The sequence below is a fragment of the Miscanthus floridulus genome, chromosome 4, assembly GCF_019320115.1.
Source record: "Miscanthus floridulus cultivar M001 chromosome 4, ASM1932011v1, whole genome shotgun sequence".
NCBI lineage: Eukaryota > Viridiplantae > Streptophyta > Magnoliopsida > Poales > Poaceae > Miscanthus > Miscanthus floridulus.
Genome location: NC_089583.1, coordinates 26223184 through 26230846, shown reverse-complemented (window position 1 = coordinate 26230846; position 7663 = coordinate 26223184).

Sequence of the window (7663 nt, the reverse complement as noted above, 5' to 3'; positions counted from 1 at the left end):
CGCTCCCAACGTGAGCGTCGTTTGGTGGGGCCCATATCTGATTTCTCTCTCCACCTTTTTGAACTCCCGATCTGCTCCTCCCCTTCATCGGTGGAAATTTTTTATTCCCTGGGTTCAAACCATGTTGGAGAGTCGAACCGTGAAATCTTTCCCCTCGTTTTGGTTTCTCCAGTGTTGAAATCGACTTCTACTTCCCCTTCTCTTTCCACGGTTCCGTTTGACAACACACTAGAGCTGCTCTGAGCAAGCTGGTGGCCTAATTCGGTCTGGGTTATATCACTTATTGGATCAGTTAATTTGGTTTGGTTTTGGCCTGAGTCTTTCGGTTTGCTAAGCCGAAAACATGGTTCCAACCCAGCAGCAACTCGGTCTCTACCAATTGCGGTGGCGGCACGAGGTCCCCGTCCCTGTCCTCACACTGGCGGTAAGACTGCGGCCTCAGGCCGAGCACCGACCGCTGAGGCTAGCCTCTGTCTCAGCTTCTCAGTTGTCTCCTCCTTCGGCTCCAGCATCGCCACCACCGGCTCCTGCGACTGCGGCGACTGCGGGAACGTCCACGTCACCGGTTCCTGGTGACCCCGACGCGCCGTGCGCACCACAAAATGCCCGCGGCGCCGAATCGACACCCATGGTCACCCGGGCACGTGATGGCATTCGCGTACCGAACCCCAAGTAAGATGTTGTACCCCCAGCCCAATATATATATATATATATAAGGTCACCTCTAAGAGGGTGTGAGGTGTTTCCCTGTCTCTCAGTCTCTACAGGTATCAAAGTCAGAGGTTTCGAGTTCGAATCATGGTTAGCGCAATTAAATAAAATAATTATTGCTCGTTCCTATTCCACGTCTGAGGCCTAAGGGAGCCTCCGCGTAAGGGAGAGTATTGGAATATAAGTGAATTGTCCACTCCCCATTAACTTAGGCTTTTTGGGTTGAACTGGTTTGTCTCTTGGTCCTCCAAGCGCCCTCCGCGTAAGGGAGAGTATTGGAATATAAGTGAATTGTCCACTCCCCATTAACTTAGGCTTTTTGGGTTGAACTGGTCTGTCTCTTGGTCCTCCAAGCGCCAGACGACCGTCTCCCGCTCCAATGCTGAGGCTGAGTACAGCGCGGTTGCCCATGCCATGGCCAAGAGATTTTTGCTACGTCAGCTTCTCTAGGAGCCCCACGCGCTCGTTGCCTCTGGGACCGTCGTGTACTATGACAATGCGGCGCAGACCGCTAATCCTGTCCACCATCATCGCACGAAGCACGTCGAGATCGACATTCACTTCATCCTCGACCAGGTTGCTTTGGGACAGGATCGGGTGCTCCATGTCCCGTCGACTCATCAGTTCGCGGACATCATGACCAAGGGCTTACCTGTACAATTGTTTACTGACTTTAGGTCTAGTCTTTGCATCCGAGATCCTTCCGCTACGACTACGGACGGGTATTAGACATGTATTGTCTAATCCTGGATACGTTGTATTTGGACATGTTGTACCCTAGCCTTTGGATGGATATATATATATATATATATATATATATATATATATATATATATATATATATATATATATATATATATATATATATATATATATATATATATATATATATATATATATATATATATATATATATATGTGTGTGTGTGTGTGTGTGTGTGAAAGGTCACCCCTAAGTGTTTCCCTATCTCTCTGTCTCTCTACAGGGGGTGTCAGAGACAGTCTACGACAGGATAACTTCTCTTCGTGACTTTCTCTTGTAACTGAATGTATCACGTTCCTATCTCTCCTAGAGTTTAGGATCCGCTGTTAGTGACTAGTGGACAGAGAGCTTTGGCTCATGTATGTCAATCCCCTTCTTCAGGTATCAATCCAAATTTCATTTGAAGATTTTGGATACCATCGCTGCTGTGATACTAGCGGTGGACACATACACCCAGAGGTTGCTAATTCGGGCCACTAGATTTCTGAGCTTCTTCTTCTATGATGCGAGGATGAAAAGAAACCAGAACATGTATATAGTTGTGCTGCCGTGCTGTACCTTACCTTTCTTGCTAATTAGATAAGTTGGATAGGTACCGTGTACTTGTCTATATCTAATATCACAGCAGGTGTGGTTATGGCAGGCAGTTGCGGGGTTCTTATAGAACTTTTTAAACCTGAAAATTCCCATCACATCCACCAGCTTATGGCCGCTGTTTAGCTACTAGATTATACTTTATTGAAAGAGGCAAATTTCTGGTAGTGTCACTTTGATTAGTATGTAAATTTGAACTTATGGGTCAAGTATTTGACAAATAAAGGACAAGTAGTGTCGATATGATGATGCATGCAATGAAGCCTCTACTAATGTGTGATCACTGGTTCTTTGAAAAAAGAGAGATGATCATCAGGTGGTAGAGCTTCCTTTGAAGTAAAGTTTCCGGAATGATAAACTCATGTTAAAAATAGCCAAGATATAGTGTGGCAGATGCTCTGAATGAGAATGAACTAATCTGTATCACTTCAGGTACGAGGTGCCAACTAGTTGGGTAACTGCGCTTCCATGACTGTGGCAGTTCATTTAGCTCTAGTCCTTTCCAGTTTTGTCTTTCTGCCCTGCAGCTGTGTCAGGTCCCGGATCAAGGACCTGACTGAATTCTGGAACTGGAGTAGATTGTAGAGAAGAGGATAGAAGCAGAGATAAGCAAAGGTTCAGGAACACGCGAGAGGTTCAGGTTTGTATTCATTCATTTGATAACCCTTTCTGTTACACGCCGACTCCTTTTATACAAGCCATATGGCCACGCGACACAGCTGCGTAACGGCGCCTCGGCACACACTTTACGGCTATAGTCCGTTCGACAACAACCAATGCCGCGATACTTCTTCAGTTATCACCCCACCTTCAGTATCTTCCAACTGTACCTGACAAGCTGTGCTTCTTGGCTTGTGGCGTTGTGCAATTTAGCATGTTCTATATTGGTGAATCTACTGATGATAGAGGAAAATGCTAGTCTTTTATGCAATCCAACAACTAATTGTGCGTTCAGTTGGATCAGTATTCAGTAGCCAGGGTTTTTGTGAACACTGCTTTGCTGTACATTTCTTGCGATTTTAACCGTATCCAGACGCCTATTTGATTGTTGTGTGGTCAATTCTTCCGAAAACTGAAAACATGTGCTTTGGCTAGGATGTTTTAATCACAGTTTATTTTATGTACGTCCTAATTAACCTCTGTGATGCCAAGGAAGACATAGCTATCAAGGTTCATGGCAAGACTCATGATACCAAAAGTGTGTCAGCAGGGGTGGGCAAACAGATCGAAAGAGAGGGACATTCTCAATCGCGAAAATTCCATTATCATGACCGTAACACATGCATTGAACACTGTTGCATCTTTTTCATATAAAGATAAAGATGTCAAATTAGATGACAAGAAGAGGTCAAGTTAGATGACAATATAAAGACGCATTGAACAATAGTAGTTTAGGTTATTGTCACTCTTGTTTTGATTTGGCAGTTGGTTTGATATGAGCACTTGTTAATTTCTGGATAGCATGCAGGAGGTATATTCTCACCACCTCATGGGTCATGCAGGAGGTAACCAACACCTTGCATATGTACAGGCAACCAAACAGACAATTGTACATCTCGTTTGAGAATTTGTTTGTGCATGAATGCAATCAAACCGAGTTTATGCACAATTAAGCTAAACAAATCCAACCAAACAAACAATATAGCCGTCCTGTATGTGCCGAACCTGTTCAGCTGGGCCTCTTGATACGAGGCAAGCTAGACTGGGCAACAAACCACTCGCTCTAGATGACACATATAAAGACAAGACCGAAAACTCTGGATTTTCCATGAGTAATAGCCTGATATCGACCGTCGTACTCGTACTACGTATGTTCCGTGCAAAATAAGTCGGACCAACTTGAAACTGCCCAGCGTTGTCTTATCTTTTGTCTCACTTGCGTCTCTTGCTCGGAGAATACTCGATTCTGTTTTAACTACTAGCGGACAATATTAAAGGTACTTAGAATAGTGTGTTGTGTAGTGATGACCATGACATCGACGTGTGGATGGAGGGTTTGCTTGTGTGCTACGATTAGGTTGCCAAGAAGCCCATGATGCACTAAAGTTGTAACAGAAAGAAGTCCAATAAAATAAAATGTAGAAAGGGAAACCTTAAAGACTGGATAAACAGATAAACTAGGATGGGTGCATACTTTTACACTAGTTTGGCAGGACGACAGCGAGAGGCGCCTAACCTATCAGTTTTTAGATAAAAATGAAGGCACCAACTTAGGATAGAATTGACTAAAATTATCAATTTGTTTCTTTTGTACTCCTTGCTCTGAAAGAAAGAATATATTTCAGATTTTTTAGTAATGCCTTGTCTGTACCGGGCAAGCGTTCGCACAGCTCTGAACTACGACTTCTTCCCTAGGGGTACCCTGACCAGGTTGTTTCTATCACCCTCTACGAGGCAGGGATACACTTGTTCCATTCTTTTTTGAGGAACCCCGGTAGGGAAGCCCCCTACCTATTTTTTCTTTTTTCTATATATGTATGAACAGGGGAACAAAGTACAAGGCTTGTAAAGCCAAGTAAAAAAGCAAAACATCATAAGCTACTCTCTCACCACATAGAAAGAGGATCAGCAATGCTCTTCTTAGCTTTGATGCAAACCAAGCTAAGGTCTTCTCTAAGAGCTGCTTTCCATTCCACCACTGAAACAGATTTGTTATCGAAGATGATGCCATTCCTAGCTTTCCAAATTGTCCAACAAGCTGAGATGAAGATCTCTCTGAAGATATGACTGTCAAAATCTGTTCGAGCTTGAATGACCATATTCAGAGGCTGGAGGGTGAAGTCCCAATGTATGTTGATGGAGTTCCAGCAAGCTAGGCTAAAAGGACACTCGAAGAATAAATGGAAACTAGTTTCTTCTGGCCCATTAGTGCACAGGACACAAGTGTAAACATCAAGGTGCATATGCTTCCTTCTTAAAATATTCCTGGTACTAAGCCTATCCTTGAACAGCAACCAAGCAAAAAAAATTTGTGTTTACCAAGGTTGCCTGATTTCCAGATCCACCTGAAGAGGGGAGAGGCCTCAATTGTTCCTTGAAGATGTTGTAAGCCTTTTTTGAGAAAAAGACAGGCCCAGCTATAGTTCCATCTATCTTTCTGACTTGATCCCACTCTCTTTGATCAATAAGTTGCTGGAGTTCAATGAGTTCAATGAGTTGTCTAAGGCCTGTCCTGATAAAGGCAGGAAAAAAGATCTGCTTAGATCATTGTCAACAAAAAACTGAAGAGAGCAGTTCCTTTTCCTAGTGAAGGAGAACAAATGGGGTAAACTGAGCTTCAAAGAATGCCCAGACCAATTATCACTCCAAAGGGAAACAGAAGCACCAGAACATGGATCAAAAAAAGCAAACTCCTTGAATTTTCTAAATAATTTGATTATATCCTTCCACCAGAATGAACCACATCGGCTTCTAGCATGTGGTTCTGACTTTGATCCCACTCTCTTTGATCAATAAGTTGCTAGAGTTCAGTGAGTTGTCTAAGGCCTGTCCTGATAAAGGCAGGAAAAAAGATCTGCTTAGATCATTGTCAACAAAAAAAACTGAAGAGAGCAGTTCCTTTTCCTAGTGAAGGACAACAAATGGGGTAAACTGAGCTTCAAAGAATGCCCAGACCAATTATCACTCCAAAGGGAAACAGAAGCACCAGAACATGGATCACATGAAGCAAACTCCTTGAATTTTCTAAATAATTTGATTATATCCTTCCACCAGAATGAACCACATCGGCTTCTAGCATGTGGGGGAACTCGTTCCATTCTTCACCATCAGGATTCAAGACTAGGCACCCCAACTGGATGTAACATGAATAGCAACGCATGGATCTATATATAGCATTATTGAGTTTCTATGTCTGTTGGGGTTTCTAAAATTCTAGACCCACCCACACTGAACTAGTCTTAACACAGAGAACATTACTAGCTCACGAGCAAGAGCAATAAACAGTTGGAGGTGCCCTTTGGCTTCTTCCAATTTCTCACATTAAATTTTGGCATGATCAATATCAATGGTTGGTTAACATGTGACATGCCAGTGATAAGTGTCGGTGTTTAACGACCAACAACCTTTCTCAAGGTAAATTTGGCATGGTCAGTATCAATGGCCAGTTATCATACACTCACGATCCTACCATGGTTCAGTCTCTCCGGAAGCTTAAGTTGTACCTAGCTAGATATATGGCAAGACACATTGATTTAAATGGATCATACATGGACCATCGGTATACAGATGATATCGACATGCAGTTCGTGTGGACTGCTCATTCAACTCGAATGAAGAAGCAACCAGCGACCTGACACAAGTCCGGAACGTGCTGATGACATTCAAATAGAACTTGGTCCGATGAACAGTAGATTTTGGCGATGATTGAATAGTATTCTACGAGAAAGAATAAGCTAAAACAAGCCAGGACTATACCAGCCGAACGCAGTTTGCTCACAAAAAACGGATGCTGTATCATAGCACAATGGCTGCTATCCTGCATGAATAATCCACGGATGTTCTAGAAGTCCGCCCATGCTTTTGCATCTGACCGGGACTGTGATTAATTCTTAATTTTTTTTTTTTTTTTTTTTTTTGCTTATTAAGAAATTAGATGAAGTCACAAAATAAAAATAGAAGAGGAAAACATAAGCATTAAATCGCTTAGTCTGCCCTTGTATACTCTTCGTCACCCAAATGTATGTACACGGGAAAGCCATATGTCACCGAAGCATTTATGCCCGTAGTCGAATTATCACCTTCAAGATATATCTTCAGCTTGCATGCTCCCTAGCTAAACCTGATAATAGTTTGGGCCTAAATCGGTTCCCAATGGTTTTGTTTTCTCGTTGGGCCAATTTGGTTGGGATAAAAACGGGCTGAGCAATTGGGTTGGGCCGTTAGGAGTGACCTGACCCAATAGACTCCAGGCTAATTTTAGGGGCCATGAGTGACCCATTTTATCAAAAGGCTATGAATTTATTGGTCCAATGGATAGCATAGGTCGATCGATCCAAATATTTTTCTGTAACTGCGGACCATGAATACTATCAATACTTCTAAGTAGTTTAAAAAAAAAAACTAGTAAATGTCAAGCGTATGTGTTAACTATTTCATACACGACACATGGAGGGTGGGTATGGACTATATATATGGAGTATGTATGCGCAGCACACCTAATGACCGTGTTGGTTGTGACTGACTGCGGCACTTCAGATCGATGTGCCCGAAGAGAAAGAATGAAACTGTCACGGCAAGATCTAACCATCACTCGCAAGCTAAGTCGTTGTCTTATTCATGGAGACAAGCACATCCCCTACACACGTCATGATTTTAATTTTATCTATGTTTACTTTTAAATATGATACTTCTGATTTACTTCTAAGCATACATAGATGTACTTACATGTTATGACCATCCATGCTTATTCGGAAAAAAAACTGAAGAAGATCAACAAATCAAAGAAAAATATTGTTGTGCATGACAAGTGGGTCAACCCGTCTTACTCATTGAGTCAATAGGTTCCGGCCCTATCGACCTGTCACAACCTGAACAAGTTGGTGGCCTAATTCGATCTGGATTATTGCTTAGAATGGATCTGTTTTGGTTTGGTTT